This window comes from Gracilinanus agilis, chromosome 5, assembly GCF_016433145.1.
Source record: "Gracilinanus agilis isolate LMUSP501 chromosome 5, AgileGrace, whole genome shotgun sequence".
In the NCBI taxonomy this organism is placed as follows: Eukaryota; Metazoa; Chordata; class Mammalia; order Didelphimorphia; family Didelphidae; genus Gracilinanus; species Gracilinanus agilis.
The window spans coordinates 134,636,222-134,661,084 of NC_058134.1; positions in this window are offsets into that span (position 1 = coordinate 134,636,222).

Sequence of the window (24,863 nt, forward strand, 5' to 3'; positions counted from 1 at the left end):
CATTCATTTGGCTCATGTGAATTGAATTCATCAAAAACAGTTAGGTATTGACAATTTCTTTGCTTTTTGGAGTAATCCTTATTAGATAATTTTATTGCATTATGTCCAGTGTAAAATGTATTCAATGAAGGAGAAAAAATATAAAAAGAAGGGAAAATTAATTTAGTAGCTATATCTTTTTCGTATTGTCAGATATCTTTATCCTATCCAGCCCAATCAAAGGTAGAGTCTGTCTTTCATCCCCCTTGTTCTTTCATTATGGCTAAATAAAAGTTTTGTTGTCTTTTAACTTCTCTTTTCAGGATCAGCTCACTATAATCCTTATATTTCCTCAGGAAAAATTTAAAAAGTGAAATGATATTCAATAATTTTGAGATAAAAAGAAAAGTGAAGACAAAAGGGTCAGAATGAACAGCTTCCATTTCTCCAGCAAACAATGATTCAAGAAGGTCCCCACTTAAGTCAGGGGAGAGGTAGTATAAGAGACTTGAAGGAAGAAAATGAAAAGGGAAATAGAAAACTTTTAAAGTATCTAATATGTACTTAACTTCAAAATTTAATTTTTAATTTGATCTTTACAACATCTCTGGAAAATAGATGCTACTATTATTCTCATTTCATAATTTCTAGAAGAATCTGAGACATAAAGAAATTAAATGGTTTGTCCAGGATTCTGTGGTCAATAAGTATTTGAAATCATATTTGAACTTAAGCCTTTCTGATTCACAATTAGGACACAATTATGAAGCAGGGAAAGAAAGCCAGAGGTGCAGCGATTCCCTGGTATCTGTAGTAGCCTTTGAATTTTTCTCCTCTACCTTTTATGTTTCTACCCTGAACTTATCTTAATGATATACCCCAATTGCCTTGGCCTTACTGCTCTTCCAGCTTGGAACCAATACTTATTATTTATTCTAACACTGAAGATAAGGGTTCTCTTTGGTTGAAATTATAGTCAGCTTCAGTAAAGGAATAAGCTAAACCAATGATATTAGAGATTTCTTCAAATAGATAATCTTTTTAGGAAGTATTTTTGTTTGTTTGTTTTGTCAGTTTTGCTCCTAGAACTACATTGGCATTGTAGAACTAATTCTGAAAACAAGGATTTACAGACAATCTCATTATAAAATGAAGAGAAGACTCATAAGAATTATGTGACTAATTTCAGTGATTAAGAAGCCAAAAAAATGTTGTTTAGATATATAGTTAATTTTATGAAATAATATTTTGAATACTTAATGGATTTAATCTTTAAAAGATCCAAGTGACACGCAAAAACAGAACTTATTCATATAATACAATTATTACAAAACTGTGTCAAATTACTATGTGAGAAAATTATCTGTAGGTGAACAGCATTATAGCACTTTGAAAAAGAAGATGACCTTGGTAGTCAGGTATCTTCCACCAGTAAATCAATACTCTAAAATTTGAGGGATGTTCTTAGGTGATCCTGACTATTACTTTAACTGTTTGAGGCTGAGTTTTCTCATCTGTATAATGAAAAGCTTGGACTCAAGGGTTTCTGATACCCCTTAAGGATCTACATTTATTATGCTCTAAATTTCATATTTAAAATGTGGGAGATCCCAGGAGAAGCAAAACAATCTATGTCATTATCCTGATCCTGTCTTTTATACCTTTTTCAAGATCAATAAAAATGTCTGGACTATATTAGTTCAGAAAGTGTTACATATCAAACTTGAATGAATGTTCCCCATTCTAGAAGTGAAATATCTGTCTTCTAAATTGTTGTGACACTTCTTTTTTAAACTCATATGTAGATACCTTCCCTCCACCTCCAGAAGATAAGATACTCCAGATGAAACATAATCTTTGGGTCCATACCCAAAACCATTGAAGATGATTCACTAATTGGTGTATTTATGTTCATAATCTAGTCAGAAAAAAGTTAGTTCAAGCAAAAAAATTAATCAAATAATATGCCAAGTAAAATAATATGATAACATTATGTCATATACACAAAGTAAGCTATAACATAGGTTATTACATTGCCTTTAGAGAGGATTCATGTGCCAAGAATATATATGAAAATGGAAAATTAAAGGAAGGCAAAAAATAAGTAATGCATGTAATTACTGAACATATATAAACATGTGCACTATGGTAAACTGTGCAGGACTATATGGAGATCACACACATAGGAGACATATGTGACCAGTTCACATGAATGCCAGGTCAACCTATAATTCCAGTCTGCAGAACTGGCCATATCTACTGTCAATATAATCATGGTTATCTCTACTGTAGTCTTTTGAATCCATCATATCTTTTGGGTCTCTCCATTTGGCTTGTGATTGCTGATATCTTTGTTAAAGTTTTTGTGCTTCAACATTTCAAGTTCATCTTCTAAACCAGGGGTCGGCAAACTTTTTGGCCGTGAGAGCCATAAACGCCACATTTTTTAAAATGTAATTTGGTGAGAGCCGGACAGTGCTCACAGTGCTCACTCCTGTAATAGCGTGTGAAAAAAAATTGACTTTATGGCTCCTACAGAAAGCACTCAAAAGAGCCAGATATGGCTCAAGAGCCATACGTTGCCAACCCCTGTTCTAGACCCTCAGCTTCTATTTATAAAGGCTTAATTATCAGAAAGCTTTCACCTTTTGAAGGCAGAATAATCTATTTTTAGTACATGAATGAGATTCCAAGCACATATTTCTACCTAAAAGTGGTGAGCAAAAAACCAACTGGAAATCCCCGAGCTAAAGTGATTTCGTCTTTTGACTGGGAGTGTCTTATGCCAATTTGAAGACAATATTCCCAAATAACCCATAAATTTGGGATTAGAAAACTCTTTAAAATGCTTGTTTAATCTGTGTTGGAAAATTTGTGCCCATAAAAATTCTATCAAGAACTGTTTACGAGAAAAACAAAAACCAATACAATGAGACAGAAATCTTGTTGCCCATGAACAATACCAATTGACATAAAAGTTAAGAAGAAAGAACTGAATCTTTCTCTTCAACCCTTACCTCCTTTCAATCCATACTAACTATCAGTTCCAAGACAGAAAAGCATAAAGGTTAGGCAGTCAGGGGTAAGTGACTTGCCCTGGGTCATATAGCTAGGAAGTATCTAAGGGCAGGTTTGAAACCAAGACTTTTCATCTTCAGGCCTGGCTCTCTATGCAATGAGCTACCTCACGCTGAGTCTTAAAAAGGCAATATCATTGTCTTCTGTCCCCCTTGGTAAACATTATCATTTAAAAAATTAAAGAGTAGTCAAACTTAGTTCTCTTGACTCCACTATACCATATTGACTAAAAATATTTGTAATTGATATTCATGGTGCCCTGAAAATAATGAATGCTTAGTTTTTTTAAATATGGCGGTTTATAGATATTAAATATTATTATGTTTGGGAAGCTGTAAGAAGCCAGGGGTCTGTAGCTATCAGGTCTCATTAATCTTTTGGTCTATGGAGGGACACACACACACAGGCTTGACTTAAGGGAGAGGCTAAATCTTGCTGAGGGCTCCTACACTTTCCCCCTCCCACTAGGCAATTGGAAAATCAGTTACTATATGATAATGGTGGACAGACTTCTTACACAGGGCCAGGACAGTAAGTTGGGGAAGGCTGAACTCCTAAAGATGATAACTTTCTCTAAATTATTTCCCCACAGGATTGAATAGGAGAGAATAGGAAAAGCTTGATGTCTTTGAAGCTTACAGGTTCTGAGGATAAGATAGAAACCAGGGCTACCAAATCAGAGGAACTCAACTTGAGGAAGTTGTGAGTATCTCCCTAAATATAACCAGGCACTGCTCCCAATTGATTAAAGGTTTAATGATACTTGGGGATGGGAAGGAAGAAAGAAGAAATAAGGATTAATAAAGTCAGGGAAGCCCTCAACCTCTTATGTCCAAGCAGCCCCTCCCTCCAAAGGGGAAAGGTAACTTGAATTAGCTGATCTACTCTCTAACCCTATAAATATTCTTCTTTTATATCTAAATAACTAACAGAGGTAAACTGTGATGTAGATCGAATGTCAAATCAAGGTAAAGCAGGTTGGCAGCTAGGAAGTAAAATGGCTTTGCTCAGATTCAAGCCTCAAGCCCCCAGAGCAACCCAGGACCCAGGATCCAGCAAACAGAGTGACCTGCTTACTCTAAACCCAGGACCCAACTCCTTTAACTGCCCTAACTGCCCCCTCTCCCAGAGTTCTCAGGGGGCCCTCTGGAATTCTGAGCTGTAGCTTGAACCCCTCTCTTGCAGCTGGAATTCCACTCTGCAATTGGAATCTCACAATATACATCAAATATATGTATATGTGAATATGATATGACATATGTCATACATGTATCTAAATATGTCTCAAATGTGCACATGCACACATATATGTGTATCTTAACCATTTATAGAGGTGAGAAGGTATAGATGTATATCCAAACCCTCTTCTCTTTTGCCTCTGTACTTTTTCTTTTTATAATCTCATAAGTTTCATAGATTCAATTACATTTATGCTAATGATTCTCCAATCTAATAATTTAGTGTTAACCTCTCTGCTGACCTACTGTCTCATAGTACCAAATGCCTAATAGACATTTCAAACTAGATATTGTGAGGACATCTTAAATTTGAAATTAAAATTTTATTTCCTTCCAAATGCTTATTTCTTCCTAACTCTCCAACTGCTATTGAGAGTGCCTACTTACCCACATTCTCAAGCTAGGTATTATCCTTAACTCTCCACTCTTTCTCATTCCCTATATCCAATTCATCAAGGTGACTTTGAGGCCATCATCAATTTGCCTTCATAACATCCTAGTCTAGTGATGTGTATGTATGTATTGTATCGCCAGTGTTTAGCATAGTACATGGTTCAAAGTAAATGCTCAAAAATGTTAACAATATATATATATATACATATATATATAAATGTTAACAATATATACATATACATATATATAAAACCTATGCTTTGGTCTCACTTTAATAAATCTCTCTTCACTTTACTCTATCCTCCACTCAGCTTTCAAAGCAATCTTCCTAAAATTCAGATCTGACAATGTAATTGGCCTTACTTATTAAACTATTACCGTATCTCATCCACAATCAAATGTAAAATTTTGCATTTGGTGTTTAAAGCCCTGATAATCTTTCTCCTGTTCCCAGATTTCTTGGTTGGCTATTCTCCATGTGATGGATGTTCTCCTTACTCATTTATGTTTCCTGGCTTCCCTATCTTTCTTCAAGTCTCTACAAAAATCTCACTTTCTACAGGGAGTCTTTCTCAAGCCCTCTTAATACTAGAACCTTCCCTTTATTGATTATCTTCATTTTATCAAGTTGATAGCTTGTTTATATATAATTGTTTGTGTGTTCTCTCCCCCATTAGACTTTAGGGCAGGGACTGTTTTTTGTTTTTTTCCCCTCCTTTCTTTGTATCGCCAGTGTTTAGCATAGTACATGGTTCAAAGTAAATGCTCAAAAATGTTTACTTACTATAGATTGATCTTTTTTTAACAATATAATCATATGTTTACAGAAAGAACCATAAGAAACAATCATTTTTTTGTTTATTTCTTTAGTCTTGGGATGGAAAAAATGCCAAAGATTATTCTTCTGAAGTTATCCTCATAGACTTCCAACTGGTGAAGTGAAGCATCAATGTCCACTAGAGCTACAAATGGGCTTAGCCAATTATGATGGTACATGAACATTTGCAGGACAAGCCTTATATAGAAGTAACATTTCTGTTGACATTTTTTCCCTTTCCTATGTCACTTTTGACACTGACTTAGTTGCTTAGTCACTATACTTCCTCAAGTACTATGTGCCCAATTAACAATGCCAAATTTGTCTCCCTTTGCTTTTTCCCTACACAAAGTTTATATTGTTCTTTAAAGCCAATATATGTTATAAGAAGATAAAAATGAAGAGAGAATTTGAGATGTCAGTGAAAAAAAAGAAGAAATGCAACTGAATGACTATATATACGAAGTGACATTTTAAGGAGACACACACAGTCTACTCAATTAAAGAACAGATTAAACACAGCTCTATAACGAATGATACAGTGGGGATTAACAAAAGCAATTTGGTAGGAAACAGCCTAGCAACCATTTCAAAAGCACAAAGGCTAAGAGGAAGCTGCTTTGAAGCTATTAAAAGCTGAGGACATTGCAACTTGGAAATCTCTACAAAATAAAGTGATCTAAATAAATATTCATGGCATCCTTAGTTTCTAAGGACAATAAGTTTCTGATTGCCAGATCAAAATAAAAGTCTATTTACTGTGAACCTAGCAATGGAATTGGAAAGATTGTTTTGACAATGGTGATTCTCCTTGCTTTATTTTTCTGTTGAAATGTAATTAATGAGCTTATTTTGTATATTGTACAGAGGAATAATAAGTTGTTCACTGCATACCGTATGAGCAAATTTTGTGGATGTCTGCTTCTGTCTATATTTTTCTAATGTGAACCCAGAGATAAGCACATAGGCAATTATGACTGTGTTTCTACACTGGACTAACACATTACAGCATTTCTGCTGTGCTTTTCAAGCATTTTGGAAACCATTCCAATCTGTCACTTGGTTTGCACTGTGCAGCTGCTTAAATAAGAGGATAAAAAAGTTTTAAAGCAGCAGCAGAGAGCTCCTTACTGTGTTTTTCATCCCCAGGAAAGGACATTTATAGCCAGTGGGGACATAGCTTGAGGAGAAATTGGATGGAAGGGAGTGTTGCCTGAATTTTCAATATGTTTTTTTTTTATCATTGGCTCACATCTTTTCCCGTGTACCCCGAATTTCCTCTCCTCATCTCTAATCCTCTTCTCTACAATTCTTTTCTCTCCTCTCTAGTTGTCTTTTCTCCTGTCTTTTCTCAGAAATTTCATTATCATTTCCTAAAAACTTCAGAATAGGGCATAGTGATATTAAACCTGGAGAAGAAAATGCTTACGAAGAATACTGTAGTCACCTTCAAATATTTTAAGGGTAGCTAGATAAAAGAATTGTATACTTATTCATGGTAGGCCCAGAAGGTATGAATAGAGAAAATGGTTAGAAGTTCCAAAAATGTTAATTTATTAGTAATGTCTGGAAAACCCTATTTACTCATAGACTTGTCCAGAAGTGAAATGGTTTGCCTCAAGAGGTAGTCTTCATGCATAGTTTCATAATAACTTTATCTACCTACTTCAAAAGTACATCTATTAAGAAACTTAGGAGAGAAGTTTGGGTTAAAGTCAATGTCCGAGTATTTCTGGGTAATTGTAGACTTTGCTTAGTCTCAATTATTTTAAAAAAGAGTTATCTAGTTAGGATTCTTTATACTTGTAAATCACTTCTCATCTCTAGACAAAGAGAAATAGATACTCACTTCATTTCCAAATTGGACTAACTTGAATCTGGAAATGAACACAAGATAACCTAATTAAACTATTTAATAGTTGAAAAGTTGAGTTCAACTTATAGGATAGGAAAATGTGACCTAAATTAGTTAAAGGACATGCCCAACATCACACAACTAAGAGACAGAAAATCTAAAACTGGATATCAGCTATCTATAACATTCAACAATGTATACTTAAAAGCAACAACAGTAAATTAGCTGAAAAGTAAAAGACCCATATATATAAAGAACAACTTATTACTGATTTGATAGTAACTGAATAAGCCATCTGAATGAACCATTACATTTATGTCACACCTATTGTCACAAATACTTAGTTCTATATTCTTGGCTTAGTCATGGGTTGAAAAATTATTTTTATTTAAAGTGCATAGGCAGCCACATCAATACTAGTAGTAGTAGTAATAGTAATATAATAATAGTAGTATTTATATATAACAATTTTAGGTTTTTAATCCTTTAACACAATGAGAGTGAATCTATGGCACAGGTGGCAAAGATGGTAGAAAGGCAAAGGGTTAGGATGGAGCTGCTCCACTCTCCCTCTCCACAGTGCCTGACAACATTTTTCACTTTACCCACCACTCTGCCCAGAAGACCAATGGGAGCTCACAAGGGATCAGGTGGGCAGCTCACAGGTGGCAGAGCTGGAGGGGGGCAGAGAGCATGGGCCACTCCCCTCCCCCTCTCTACACTCCTTGAGGACATTCCTTACTTCATCTAACCCAATGGGAATGCTTTCTCCCTCTGCTATGTGGGGTAAGATGAGGGATGGGGCATGCCTAGAACTTGGTGTGGGGGGATGGGCATAGTTTGGGGGATTGGGACCTGGACCTCCACCATTAAAATGTTCACCATCACTGCTTTATTATACCAATTTTTCTTCACAAAAATCATGGGAGATAGGTGCTATTATATCCATTCTACACATGAGGAAACTGAGCCAAACACAATGGTTAAGTTGCTTAAGAAAATTAAGAAAATAAGTTTCTGAATATAGATTTAATTAAAGGTCTTCTTCAATCCAGGCCCAATGCTTTATCTATTATAACATCTTACTGCCTACAGCAGCTGTAAACAAAATGGAAGTGGAAATGATCGTCATTTTTTAAAACATATGGATTGCCCAACATTATGAAAGAGTGTCTTCTATTGTTCTCCATCTCTATGACTTCTAATATCATTTCTCTCTTCCCTAATTACCACTTCTCAATAAGTTTTCTTTCTTTCTACCATTATCATATCACTCACTTGAGACGAGGGATTTTCTTCCTTTTGCAAGTGTATCCCAAACACTTATTAAATGTCATTTAAGTTATGCAAAGAACCATATCATAGCCTCTTTTAAAAAATATCTTTTAGGTAGAGGACAATTTTTTTGTCCCATGTAATGGGAATAATATCCAATTCTACTCTTCTTACTTATTCTCTTTTACTAAGAGTTCCATTTTAATACCAGCGAGGATTAGTATTCTTAGTATCTTTTCAGACACGGGGCATTAAAAGTGCCCCCAAATTAATAAATTAATGAAAATATTAATATGTGAATATGATGAATATTTTACACTGATGCTCAATTACTTAATATTATATGCTTCAATTGTTCTCCACTATATATTGAATAAAGAGTAAACTCTTTGCCTGCAGATTATTTCAATCTAGTTTTAAGAAATAATTTTTAAATCTCTAAATCAAACTGATTAGCAATCCCTTTCTAGCTAGCATTATAATGATGTAGCATATCACAGAGATTTAAATTATAATGATCATGAAATAATTTTGTCAATTTAAATTTTGTTAAATAACCACTTTCTTGTTATGTCCCAAAACAAAAGAATAAATAATAAACTTGCCCATGATTAAATTTGTGGGCATTTTAAATTATTTCAGATTTTTAAAACTGAAAACAATTATCCCAAAATTTATTTCAGAGTCAACTGTAATAAGAACAACTTTTGTTTATATGCAAAATCCATTATCAAGTTTACATATCAACTAATTCTTTAAATTACTGAGGTAAGCTGGAATCCCTTGTTCATTTTTTTTTATCAATTATCATGAGAGAAAATATTAAATAATTCAAGTGTTTGAGAGAACTAAGGGAATTACAAATTAACATTTTCTGGGAGCAAAGTAATATACTTGAAAAGTTGTAGCAATTTTCTATTATGGCCAAAGGAACCTTAAAACTTCATAGAATTGCTGTGTATACAAGCACAGATCTGTTTAATTTTGAATCATTGGTCATCTCTTTCAAAGAAAAATTCAGTGAAATGATCTATTATATTTTTTATATTTCTTCATTTTTTCTCAACAAAGATAACAATTACAAGTCCTAGGAATAATTTTTATTGTCAAACTGTCATATTTCATTCATTATTTGCTTTATATTCTTATAATACTTAATAATGGGCTAGCTCTATGCTACAGAATTTCAGAAATATAGAATATTATTATTCTATATACCAAGTTCAGAAAAGAAATTATATGACATCCACTTCTTACCAATTCATTTTGTAGTTAAGGGTACTTGAAGCCAGAGAGGTAAAGTAATATTCAAAGTCATAATTTGTTGCTGTAATGGCAAAGTAGACAATAGAAAGTAGGTCTCCTGACTCTAATTCAAAGTATCTCATCTGGTATAAGACCTTCAAATTCCATTAAAATCCTACAAACCCTATAGGTACTGTTTTGATTACATCACCAGATGCTTTGAAGAAAATCATCAATACTTCTTAATACCACTCCTCATGCAATATTATTGTTATTATTTATTATTACAAATAATTATCATTCCCATCTCCTCGTTAGATTTGCATTTGCTATAATAAACCATTTTCCTGTTAATGTACCGTTTCCATATTTACTTCAAATTATTTTATATACATACATACACATCCATGAACACACTTTAATTTTACAGAGTATACTTAAATTTTCATATGTTGTTTCTCCCAATAGATTGTTAATTCCTCAAGAAGAACTGTTTCAGATTTTTATTTTCATTTCCAGTGCAAAACGTGCTCCCTGGCACATAGTGGGGAGATAGACAGAGAGATAAATAGGTAGGTAGGTAAGTAGATAGATAGAAAAATAGATAGATAGATAGATAGATAGATAGATAGATAGATAGATAGATAGATAGATAGATAGATAGATAGATATGCTGTATTTCTGATACTAATAGCACTCCATGATGCTCCTGCTTAGGTGCCTTCTTCCCAACTCCTATTTTCTTCCGCTCACTTTTGTCTTCCCCTATTAGTAAGTTCCTTGCGGGAAAGTGTTATCTTTCTTTTTCTGCTTATATTTGTATCCTCCAGAATGGCACATAGTAAGTGCTTAAGACAGGCAGACACACACACATACACACACACACACACACACACACACACACACACAAAACAAAAAAACCACTCAGAATTTTTCCTGAAATGACTTTGATCCCTTTTTCTACTTCCTTTTAATTAGCAAAATTTTTATATCTGAAACTGGCACTGAGTAGGATCTTTTTGATGTGGTGTCAAAAGAGTTTCTCTGTTTCAAAATTTTCATTATGAACATTTACCTCATGAAACACACAAATACTATAAATCAGAGTTTTTATTATGTTGTTCATTGTCTAGTTTTAAGAAAGTGATGAAAAATGTTAATAATGAAGACTAAAATTAAAATTCATTATGAATACTTTTTTTTCCTTCTTGTTATACTTGTAACAGCACATCCCTACCTATTTTGTTTCAGTGTTGTCTGGACCAGCCCCTGAATATTGTTGTCTCATCCACCTTAAAAATCATTTGTAAATAGTAGTACTAGGGTCATTCAACAAAAACCAACTAATAAACCTCAAATTAAGGATTTGCTTGGTGATAAATATTTTGTTCACAATAAAAAAATTAAGAAGAATTAATTTAAAAATTGACAAGGGTCACTGAAACTTTCATATGAGATAGTTAACAATTTTAATGTATTGAAATTGTAAGTAGCATGTATTCCTAATGACTAAAACACTTAATGCAGATTTTGGAGGTGATTAATTCACAAAAAAATAATAATTTCTTAGAAATACAGCTCAATAAGCTTTTTCAAATGTTTATCTATTTAGCCAATATTTTAAAACCTCACTATTTAAATTCATCCTTTAATTATTCACAATTGAAAATATATAGAAATAACATCTGACTTTTAAAGCTCGCTTTAAACCACATTATATGAAGAATATAATATTCTAAATAAAATTTAGTTCAGATATGAACAAGAATTTTTGCCCCAAAGTAGTAAATACACACACACACACACACACACACATGAGCACACACTGTTCCAGATAAGTTTTATGATCATATATGCATTTATACATAATTAATAAAATATATAACTTCTCCTAACACATTAAGACAAGGTCAGCAAGGAGATCTTGCTCTATTCTCTTTGAATATTCATTTAAATTCACCCCATGACTTTGGTACATGGTACAAAAATGTCCGATGACTTTCTCTGTACTAAACTTTTATCCTTCCTTAGCCATGTAGTTACATGAATAATTAACCATTTTCTCATAACGATAGAACTATTATTCCATCCATACTTTAATTGAGATTTCAATTTATTGTCTAAGGTTATATGGCTTGGAAGATGTATCGTAAATATACATAAATTTGATAAGTAGGCTAAAGACATGAGAAGAACAATAGTTAAATTATTTGCAGTTTGCGATTTTCATTCTTTTCCAAAATCATTTTAATTTTAGATAAATAATTATCTCCCAAAATCAATTTAATTAATTACATGGCTCATTATTGGTGGTTCTTTTCTTCTCTTTGGAAAATAATATTGGAAGGAATGTTCATGGCTGTATAATTGGAAATATTAGGTAGCTTGATCTCTTTTTCTTTATTTTGTATACAATATATAATATAGAAGAATTGTACAGAAAATAACCTCGTCAAATGATCTGCCTTGCCTTATTTTCAATAAAAGATAATGAAGTGAAGATTTTCATATAACTCATTTTTATTTCCTTTTAAGTGAAGAATAGTGTAGCAATCTTTATATGTAGCTACATGCAATAAATCATGACATTTAAGGGAAAGATCCTGAACTTCTTTGCATGCAGAATTAAAAACTTTTGTTCTAACAAAAATCAGTCTGTTTTTAGAACTTGAAAAGAATTCTATTTTTAAGATATGAAAATATCTAAAGATATGAAGAAACAAATCAGATTGATTAAGACATCCTCACATATCATAAAAGGAAATATGAAACAAAAAATCAATAATAGCCAAAATATGTGTCAAGGTGTTTATATAGTTATTATTAGTAGAAATCTTTGCCTCTTAAGTACATCTGTATGATTCCTATTGATGTTTGCTTTATTAACATTGAGAAACAAAAAATAAAATAAATAAACCCAGATAGATACATATTGCCAATGTTTAGTGAGACTTCTGAAGAGTGGAGAAAGATCATAATGAACAGAAAAAAATCAATATTAACTGAAACAACATTTTTTATTAATTATATTCAACATATACTTATTGCCTAATATGTGAAAAACATCCCAATAAAGTGTTATCATATTTCATCACCAATTGGGCCATTTGGTGTTTCACCCTTCCGTAAATTTGAGGAGAAAAATAGATCTTCCTATTTGAAGAGGAGGTAAAGATAATAGTAAGACAAATATTGTATGTCTACCATGATGAAAATGGAAAATGATAAATATTGGAAGGGATGTGAAAAATTGGAACATTAATACACTATTGGTGGAACTGTGAATTGCAACAACCATTCTGAGGAGGAATCTAGAACCATGTCCAGAGGTCCATTAAACTGTGCTTTGATCCAGTAATATCATTACTAGGTGTATATCCAAGAGATTAAAATTTGGTGAAAAAAAAAACTATCTATATAAAAATATTTATAGCAGCTCTTTTTATGGTGGTAAAGAACTGAAGAGAATTCCCATCATTTTGGGAATGGCTGAACAAATTGTAGTATAAGCTTATAATGGGATATTATTTTGCCATGAGAAATTATGAACAAAATCATCACAAAAATTTGGAAAGAATTATTTTAATTGATACAAAGTGAAGTGAGTAGATCCAGGAGAATGCTATACATAATAATACATGATAATAAACTGTGAATGACTTAAGTATTAACAAGATAAGAACTCAGCACAGAATTCAAGTGATTCATGATGAAAAAAAGATATCCACCATCATAGAAGAGAGTTAAAATGTAGATTGAAACATACCATTTTTCATTTTACTTCCTCTATAATTTTTCATTAGTCTAAAAAATGTGTCATTTCACATAAGGAACATGGAAATTTGTATTATATGACAATAGGTGTACAATCTATATCATACTGCCTTCTTTCTTAGAGCAAGAGTTAGTGACAGAAGAAAAGAACATAGATTACAAAATGTCAGAAAACAAATACTAAAAATTGTATCTACATGTAATATAGAAAAAATAAAAATTTCAAAAATTCTCATTCAAAAATACAAAAAGTGACAAAAAGTGACTAACAGCCATCAATACAATCTAGCCCTCAGTTCTATTTCATTGCATAATTTATCAAGGGAGGGGAGTCAAAGAAAGAAAGGTAGTTGAGTGTTCCAAATTTTTCTGCAAAATGTTTGAAGTAGTTCATGGTTCCACCAACAGTACTTTAGAGTCACATGTCCACATCCTCTCCAACATTTTTTTATTTTCCTTTTCTGTTATTTTATCTATCTAATCTGGTAGTGTAAGGTAACATCTCAGAGTTATTTTATTTTTCATTTTTCTAATCACAAGGGATTTAGATATAATGATATCTAAAGATGATAGCTTTTATTTTCCTCTTCTGAACACTATCCTGGGATCTTTGTCTTGTAAGGATGGGGGATGGGACAAAAAGAGCCAGAAGAAAACCATTGGTGACAGTTACTGACAGAAGAGGAAGGAGAAGGAAGATCTGCCGGCTGAGGACTGGGAGAGGAAGGAGGTGGACTTTCCAGCTTAGATCCAGTCCTGAGGGTTTCCTGAGGATCTTTCTTTGGACATGGAAACCCCAATTTCCTGGTCAAAGACATTCCATTGTCGCTTCTCACCCAACAAGACTTCAACCATCGAGTGAGATAAGTTTTTGGGACTCTATTTTGGGAGTGATTACTAAGTCTCTTTCTCCCATCATCCAACCTTGCTGAGAATCCCTTTCCAGTTTGACTTGCAATTATAGAAAAGGATAGAAATAGAAACAGAAGGAGAAGGTACAAAGGGAGAAACGCTTGGGAGTGGGAACCCAAAAGGTTCCCATCTGAGTGACAGACCTCATAGAAATAGAGAAGAGGGCACCCCAAAATCCCTCTGCCCTTCACCCCTTTTGCAAATAATAAAAGTCATTCATTAGTCAGATAGCATTCTAGAATACCTGAGAGACAAGGGGGAGGGGAATCACAGCTTGGTCTGGCTGCCTCCATCTTGAAGCCAGACTACCCACTGTGAAGTTGGTTGACCTCAGGGGAGGCTTGCGTGAACCCCACCCTTTTTCAGAATCAGATTGGGGTTTCCCATATCTCATCTTATAGGGAAGCCTCACTCCCAAATCCTGTGGGGCAGCACGACCATCTAGGTCACCCAGTTTTGGGGTGATAACCCCTCGAAGTCTCAGCAGTGCATATTCAGTGGGAGGGAGAGCTAGAAGAGAGTCTCACTTCATAGACTCTCTCTCCCCTCTATCATAACATTTGGGTACTTGCTCTGTTTATTATTATAGTGTTTGTCAAACACTAGATTACTGTAGTCATTTGCTAATGTGCATTCTGTAACTAATATATTCCACTGATCTACCACTTTGTGTCTTAGACAAGATCAGAAAATTTTGATGATTACTACTTTATCAAATAGTGTGAAATTTCAAACTACCAAGCTAGTTTCCTTTATATTTTTTTTCATTTATTTCCTTAATATTCTTGAACTTTGTCCTCCATATGAATTTTGTTACTATTTTTTCTATATATACTACAAATACATATTTGGGAGTTTGGTGGTATGACACTTAATAAATAATTAATTTAGTTAAAATTTTCATTTTTATTAAATTACCTTAGCCTAACTATGAGCAATTAATATAGATCAGGCTTTATTTGTGTAAAGAGTGTTTGATAATTGGGGGTTTTATAATCCCATGTAATGTCTTGGCAGTTTAACTCCCAAATATTTTATATAATCTGTAATTATTTTAAATAGAGATTCTCTTCCTTTGTCATCTTGCTGGGTTTTATTGATAACATGTAGAAATGTTGGTGATTTATGTCTCTTTATTTTAGATTTTGCAACTTTGCTAATGGTGTTAAAATTTTTGATTAGGCTTTCAAATTAATTTTCCAAGATTCTTTAAGTACATCATCATTTCATCTGCAATGAGTAATACTTCTATTTCCTCAGTGTCTTTATCTTCAATTTCTTATTTTTTTCTTATTTATATAGTCATCTTTTATTATATAATATTGACTATTAATCATGTTGTTAGATAGCCTAACTTGATCCATTATCTTATTAGGAATGCTTCTAATTTGTCTTCACTACAAATTATTCTTTCATCATTTCAACAGACAATACTTATAATTTTCCCCCCATGAGACTTTGCTTGTAGTTATTTTGCTATCATTGTCTTCTGAGTGTGTAGCTTGATTTTACCTGTCACTTCAATAGATTGGTGAGATATTTTTTGGTCAGGTTCTTTTTGTTGTTGTTAGTTTATTTTTACAGACCATGTCATGACTTTGCCTTTTTTGTCTAGATTGGGCTCTTTTTGGAGCTTGGAGTGGGACTAGGTCACTCACAAGCCTCAGGCTTTCATTCACTACTATTTTAATAGCTATTTCTGTGGTTAGAGCAAATTTTCAGTGTATTTGAGATTAGAGATATATACAAGAAGACCTATTTATGATATTTTCTATCATTTGGCTTACCATTTTCAAAATGATATTTTCCATCTTAAAACAAGCTTAAGTTGAAACACAATCAATAAAAATGTTATTGCTGTAGAATGTTTTAAAGATCTTTGAGCTCTCAATCCACTGATAATTTTATCAATACTTATAAAATTAGTCCATTTTAAGAAGAATAATAATTTGTTTCTAGGCACATGTCTTGATACTTCCTCTGTGTGTGTGTGTGTGTGTGTGTGTGTGTGTGTGTGTTTGTGTGTGGCGGGGGGTATCAAGGGTTTCAAAAGTTACAAGTCTATCTCAGCTAAAAATATGAAGAGGTAGCTAAGACAATCTGACTTCAATACTTGAATAGATCTTTGATTGTACTAGTGGAGTCATTGCCTCTGTTAGAGTACAATGTAAATAATTTGTGTTCTTTTATAATGTGTGATCTTTTCCATATTCTTGCACAAATCTTGGACAGATCTTTTCATGGATTTTGCCCTCAACATGATGGAGCAAACTTCAAATATACCAATTGGTTATCCTTGGGAATATTAAGGTTATCTATTATGCATTTTTAAGTTATTTGATTGAGTAAACTTTTCATTGTACGAATGATAGTCACACTATATTTTGAGTCCTATAATTGAAACTCTGTCTATATTATATGTGATTGTCATTCAAGTTTCCACTTCCTTTTGGTTCATACTGCAACAATGAATCCACCTAGACTTGTATATTCTGAGATTTATAAGAATACAGCAATATCAGAAGAACACATTTTTATAAAAAATATGAGTATTTGTTCTTGGGTAAAATGTAAGACTGTAAAAAGACTGTAAAAAAAGGGAAAAATGTTTCTCAGATGCCAGAGAGACCACTCTCTGAGGTAAATTGTAAAACATTTAGCAGTACATTAGGGAAGAGGAAATCAAACTAGTTTTTGGCATTGAATTCTGAATCAGTGTTGGTCTAATACAAATACAATTGATCAAATATTGATAAATTAAGGTAAAAATACATTTTGTATAATAATATTTGAATGATTCCCTGTGAAAAGAACTTAGGATGGCTATATATGTTGCCTAATAATCATTGAGTAAATAGAGATAGTTTTCCCAGGGAACTTAGCTGCAAGTATGGATAGTTATAGGGGGAGTATGTTGGAGAAGTGGTCAAGGGTGAATGTAATTTAAGCTGAGGAGTTTGTGAAAAGTAAAGTAGAACATGTGGGAATGATGGCAACTTAAGTAAGACTTTCTCTGTGAACATGAGATAGAATGGAGGAGTCAGTCAGATAATTAAGTAGACAGGGTAATTAGGAAATAATACAAATTTTTATGTATATTGAAGTCCTCTAATATTTGAACAGGATTTAAGATAGAGAGAAATACTGTGAGACATACATTGAACTCCTTGAGAAGGAAGACAATTCTATTGTACCTAGAAATCTGAAGAAAAACTCATGGTAGAGGCAAAAGCCAGAAAACAGAGAGCAAAGGTTGTTTTTTGTTTTTTTGTTTTTTGTTTTTTTTATTGTTTAATGATAGAGATTTTAACTTGTAATCATGTATGATTTTTTTTAATTTCATGACTTCTAATGTCCTTTCCAATTCTGAGATTCAATGATTCCATATTTACCATATTTTTTAAGAATTCCCATAAAAACACATTTAAATAATTTCTAATATTCTAAGAATTAATCATTATTTTTTAAGGAAACCTCTTCTCTGCATAGTTTTTTTTTGAAACTGAAACTGCCAGAGTAAATAATAATCTCGTCAGTAAAAAGCCTTTCTTCAGACATCATCTTACTTGATTTATCTGGTGTATTCTGAACAATCAATCATAAGCATGTACTGTCTTTCCTTATTTTACAGATGCTGCTCTCAAGTGGCATAGGTCTACTTTCTTATATCACTCCTTTGCAATCGAAATAGGACTTATTTGTCATATTTGTATCCCTTAAAAAGACAATCCTTTCACTATCAACTTATTTTTCTTGCTCTTATCTCAGACCCTCTCCTATGAATACTAGAAATAAACCTTATATTTGGACACTTCACTTCTCATGTCCTTAGAGACTGGTATTAAAAAAACATTCTTTCAAGTCATGAACATGCCTTTTAATTCTGCTTAATTCCTTTGAGGTGAAGCCTAGTTGAAAATTTTATGTGATGATAATAAATTTTTACAGAGGCAGCATACAAATTGTTTATGTATTTTGAAAATTGATCATATTAGGATTTAATTTTTACATTCATTTTTTAATAGAATTTCCTCAATTATATGTATTTTACTAATCATCTTCTAACATTGTCCAATACATGCTATCTCCCTTCACCCCCTTCCTTCTTTCTCCCTCTCTGAAACAGTAGGTAATATGATATGGATTATATGTGTGCTAAAATATAGTACATATTTCTACACTTGTCATCTTGTAAAGGAGAAAAATCTCATCAAGGAAATAAAGTGAAAAATAGTTTGTTTCAATCTGCATTCAGACTCCATCTGTTCCTTTTATGGCAGTGGATAGCTTTTTTCATCTGGAGACCTTTTGGAGTTGCCTTTGGTCCTTGCATTGTTGATAACAGTTAAATGATTCTCAGTTGATCATCATACACTTTGGTGGTTACTGTGTACAAAGTTCTTTTGATTCTTCTCTCTTAAACTTGAATCACTCTTATTAGTCTTTATAGTTGTTTTTTTTAATGTGTGTGTGTGTGTGTGTGTGTGTGTGATCATCTAGTTTTCATTTCTTATGGCACTAAAGTAATTTTTACAATCATGTATTACAATTTGTTCAGCCATTCCTATCATTCCATGATAAAGAGCTCATCAGGTTCCAATCCGTTGCCATCATACAGAAGAAATGTTATTTGTACAAGTAGGTCCTTTTCCTGTATCTTTTTTATCTTCCATCTTTTGGTTCCAAGGCAGAAGTGTGTTAAGGACTAATCACTTAGAGTTATGTGTGACTTACCAGGATGAGACAAAAAGGAAGTGTTTTGAACCCAGGATCTCCCATCTTTATGCCTGGCTCTCAATTGACTGAGCCACCTAACTTCCCCTCTTTTCTTGTATCTTTAACCTTTTGGGCATAAATGCATAATAGTGGTATTGCTGGGTCAAAGTATATTCATAATTTTATGGCCCTTTGGGCATAGTTCCAAATTACTCTTCAGAAGAGTTATATCAGTCGACCAGTCCACCAAGGATGTGTGTCTCAAATTTCCCTCATACTCTTCAAAGTTTATTATTTTCCTTTTTTTTCATATATTGACAGTCTGATAGATGGTATAAAAAATTGTTTAGATTTACATTACTCTTAATAAAAATACAGAGAAAGGAAGCCTTTGCCAGGTCTCAAACTGTGTTATAAAACAGCAGTGGTCAAAATAATGTAGTACTGGCTATGAAATACAATGTGAATCAACAGAATAGATTAGGCACTGAATACAGTACTAAATGACAATTATAACCTAATGTTTAGTAAAAACAAAGATCCAAGATTTTGGAAAATCTACTCACCTTTTTTATGTCTATGAACCAGATAAGATGAGAGTAAAATTTAAGCATTGCCCATCATCACCCTTATCCTCCACAATTGATGATTTTTCATGTCTCTTTACGATATATAATTTACCCCATTCTATCTCTCCCTGCCCTTTTCTCTCAGTGCAACTTTCTCTTTCAGTCCTTGATTGATTTTGTTACATATCATTCATATGCATATATCATATTATTTCATATTATCATATTTACATACACATCATATCATTATATATCATCACATACATCATAATCAGCTTACTTCTCCACCCTCTTTTTGAGTAAACTACTTCTATCTTCTCTGCTATTAAGAGCAATTTTTGAGAATTATATGAATCCCCTATCCATGTAGACATATTAACATTTTTACCTTAACAAATCTCTTAAATTTTCTCTTTCTCATTTACCTTTCTGGCCCTCTCTTGTGTCATGTGTTTGGCCTTCAGATTTTTTGTGTAGGTCTGGCTTACTCCTCAGGAATTCTTGGAAATCTTCTATCTTATTGAATAACCATTTTCCCCCTTGAAAGAATATACAAAGTTTTGCTGGATAGGTGACTCTGGGTTATACACCGAAATCTTTGGCCTTTCTGAATATCATAGTCCATGCCTTTCTATTCTTTAATGTAGAAGCTATTAGGTCCTATGTGAACCTGATTTTAGCTCCATGTTATTTCTCTCTTGATGCTTGAAGAATTTTCTCCTTAGGTTGGTGGCTCTTGAATTCAGCTATTTTAATCCTCAAAGTTGTAATTTGAGAATGTCTTTCTGGAGGTGATCTGTGAATTCTTTCAATTTCAATTTTATTTTCTTGTTCTAGGATCTCTGGGCAGTTACTTTTGATAAATTCTTGTAATATGATGTCCAAGACTTCTTTCTTGTTCATGGCTTTAGATAGTTCAATAATTCTTAGATTGTCTCTCCTAGATCTATTTTCTAGGCCAGTTGTGTTTTCAATAAGACATTTCATGTTTTCCTCTGTTTTTTCATTCCTTTGATTCTGCTTCATTGTTTCTTTATTTCTCATGAAGTAATTAGCTTCTAGATGGTCAGTTCTGATTTGGAAGACCTAATTTTCCTCTGTCAGTTTTTGATTCTCATTTTTCAATCAGCCCATATCTTCTTGCATCACTTTCATTTCTCCTTGCATTACTTTGTTTTTTCTTGCATCACTTTCATTTTTTCCCAACTTTTCCTCTGCTGCTCTTAATTGGTTTTTGAAGTCTTTTTTTAGCTCTTAGAGATTTTGTTCCAATCCATATTTTTATTTGGGACTTTACATGTGTTTTCATTGCTTTCACTGTCCCCTTCTGTGTCTGTACCTTGCTTTTTGTCTCCATAAAAATTCTTCAGTTATATGCTTTTTTGTTGTTTGTTCCTTTTATCCAATTTAATTATAGTAGGCTCTGTTTTCTGTGAAGCTTGGGTACCCTATTAAACTTTTGTCCTAGCTTGATGTTATTTTAAGCTTATTTTCTTGATCTGAGTGTTGAGAGCTCTAGGAGCTCCCTCCCCATGTCATTTCAATTGACCCTTGAAATGCTGATGGCTTAGGGACTTATCTCAGGCTTGGTTATATATTTTTGACTCTAAACTTGATCAGGTCAAGAGCTGATCAAATTCTAGCCCAAGGCTTAGGCTTAAGTTTTTGGTCTTAGTGTGTATTTGGTCCAATCAGGCACACCCTTAATTGCCTTGTCCTGTAGCTCCTCTTTGAGCTTTATGCAGAAAGATCAGAACTTAGTATTAACAACCACCCCAAACTGTGTACTATATTCTTATCCCAAGCCCAGACTGGAAATCCTGGCTTCACTATGGGCCCACATGGATCAGCCTACTTCAACCCAGACTGCCTGGGTTGGGACTCTGGATTTATTCACAAGATTGAAATTTCAATGTGTGTTAGTTGGCTTGTACCTCTATTAGCCTAGGGAGAATCTCAGGGTCTGAATGTGAGCTTGGGATTACCCATCAAATATGGCACAGCAGATGTGGGGTGGTGAGTGGCTTGCTCTTGGCTTGCTCTTTCTTCCTTTTTGCTGGCTCTACTTTCCTCTCACCCCAGTTCTCCAGATGATCTTTGCCTAAGTTTTGGGTTTTTCTTTTCTTAAAATTTTCTTTTTTTAAAAAATTTAAACATTTATTAATATTCATTTTTAACATGGTTACATGATTCATGCTCCTACTTTTCTTTCTTTCCCTTCTGTTTCTTATTTACCTTTTCATGTTTCTCTCAATTTTTGTGGTTGGATATCAAACTTTCCATTTAGCCCTGGTCTTTTCTGTGCAAATACTTGGAATGCTTCAATTTTGTTGAATGCCCATACTTTCCCCTGGAAATATATAGTGAATTTTGATGGGTAGTTGATCCATGGTTGCAGGCCCAGCTCTCTTGCCTTTCTGAATATCGTATTCCAAGCCTGACAGTCTTTTAGCGTGGAGGCTGCCAGATCCTGTGTGATCCTGATTGGTGTTCCTTGATATTTGAATTGTCTCTTTCTGGCTTCTTGTAAGATTTTTTCTTTTTCTTAAAAGCTCTTGAATTTGGCAATTATATTCCTGGGCGTTTTCTTATCTGGATCGAATGTTGCGGGTGTTCTATGGATCCTTTCAACGTCTATATTGCCCTCTTGTTGTAAGACTTCAGGGCAATTTTGCTGAATAATTTCTTTTAGTATAGAGTCCAGGTTTCTATTAATTTCTGGTTTTTCTGGAAGACCAATTATTCTCAAATTGTCTCTTCTAGAACGGTTTTCTTGGTCTGTCACTCTCTCATTGAGATATATCATGTTTCCTTCTATTTTTTTCAGTCTTTTGACTTTGTTTTATTTGTTCTTATTGTCTTGAGAGATCATTAGTTTCTAATTGCTCAATTCTAGCCTTTAGGGATTGGTTTTCGGCTATGATCTTTTGCTTTTTGGCTATAATCTTTTGGTTTTCAGCTATAATCGTCTGATTTTCCTTTTCGCTCTGGTCATTTCTGGTGTTCAATTTGCTTATCTATTCATTTGGTTTCTGAGCCTCACTTTCCAATTGCAAGATTCTACCTTTTAAACTGTTATTTTCTTGCCAGATCTCTTCCATTTTCCTCCAAATCTCAGTTTTGAACTCTTCCATAGCTTGTGACCCGTTTTCCTTATATGAGGTGGGTCCGGATGCTTGTTTGTTCTCCTCCTCTGTTTGCTCGGTTGTCTGGATTTTCTCTGTGTAAAAGTTGTTGAGTGTTAAAGACTTTTTTTTCTTGTTGTTAATCTTTCTCTTCTGAACTTCCTGAGTGTGAGTAGCCATCATTAGCCCAGCAGCTTCTCAGGTTTATCCTCGTGCTCAGGGTCTGTCCTCGGTCTTTTGCCTCCTGAGGTCTGAGGTCTGGTTTTCTCCAATGTCAAGTCCCCTGGTGGACCCCCTTGTTGATCCTCTGCCAGAGGTTCCTTTACAAGTCTCAGGGTGCTGCTTTCACAGTCGTATACCTGTCTACACTGGTTCCCCACTCAGGGTTTCAGAGCTTTAGCTCCTGGTTGTGTCTGCCTCCACCCACACCTCCACCCTCGCCTAAGATCTGAGCCTGCTCTCAAAGTTCCTGTGAGTTCTTTAGCTTTTTGGGGTCCCAAATCTTGCTGCTCTCAGGAACAGACCCTGGAGCTGCCAGTGACTCAATGGGTGCCCTAAACTTGCTTTATTTCTTTTTAGCTGGCTTCGGCATTATAGGTGGTGTGTGTGGAAGGGGTGGGGGTGAGGTGGTTGCTCAGCCTGTGATTTAGTGAAAGCTGTTTCACCCCTTTATAGCATGGAAATGTCCCAATTCCACGTACCTTCCATGCTGCACCCTGTTGTGGGGTTCCTCCGTTCATCTGGACTTGTTTTTATGTCCCCTTGAGGAGTCTTGTGTGTTTTGGTCAGGAGAGGTTAAGAGCTGCTTCTTACTCTGCCACCATCTTAACCCAGAAGCCCTGTAATTTTTTCTATCTCTTGCTTAATTTTTAAGTCTTTCCTTTCCCAGAGATCTGACAAATATACTATTCTGTGTTCATTTAATTTACTTATAGTTTCATTTTTTATATTCAAATATTTCGCCCATTCTGAATTGGTCTTGGTGTAGGGTTTCTAGTTTTTTAAGTTGCATGCCCAATTCATTAACCTCTGCCCTCCCCAATTTGTTAATATATGCACTCAGTGATATAACTTTTCCCCTTAGAACTGCTTTGGCTGCATCGCATAGCTTTGTGTAAGATGTCTCATCATTGGCATTGTCTTCAATGAAATTATTATTTCTATGATTTGTTCTTTCACTAAATTATTTTGGAGAATCATATTATTTAATTTCGAATTAGTTTTGGTTTGCCTCTCCATGTATTCTTACTAATAACTATTTTATTGCATTATGATCTGAGAAGGTTACATTTATTATTTCTGTTTTTTGCATTTGTTTGCCATCTTTCTATGCCCAATTACATGGTTTATGTTTGTGAATATTCCATGTGCTGCTGAAAAGAAGGTGTTTTCCTTTTTGTCCCTATTTATTTTTCTCCATATATCTATTAACTCTAATTTTCTAGGGTTTCATTCATCTCTCTTATCTCTTATTTATTTTTTGGTTTGATTTATCTAGATCTGATAGGGGAAGGTTGAGGTCCCCCACTAGTATGGTTTTGCTATCAAATTCATCCTTGAGCTCCACTAGCTTCTCCTTTAGAAATTTGGAAGCTTTACCTTTTGGGGCATACATATCAAATACTGATATTTCTTCATTGTTTATACTGCCTTTTATTAGGATGTAATTACCATCCCTATCTCTTTTCATCATATCTATTTTTACTTTGGCTCTGTCAGAGATCATGATAGCAACCTCTGCCTTCTTTTTCTCATTTGAAGCCCAATAGATTTTGTATCCTTTCATTTTCACTCTACTTATGTCTGTCTGTCTCATGTGCATTTCTTTTTTTTAATTAGGCATTTATTAATATTCGTTTTTAACCTGTTTACATACTTTATGCCCCT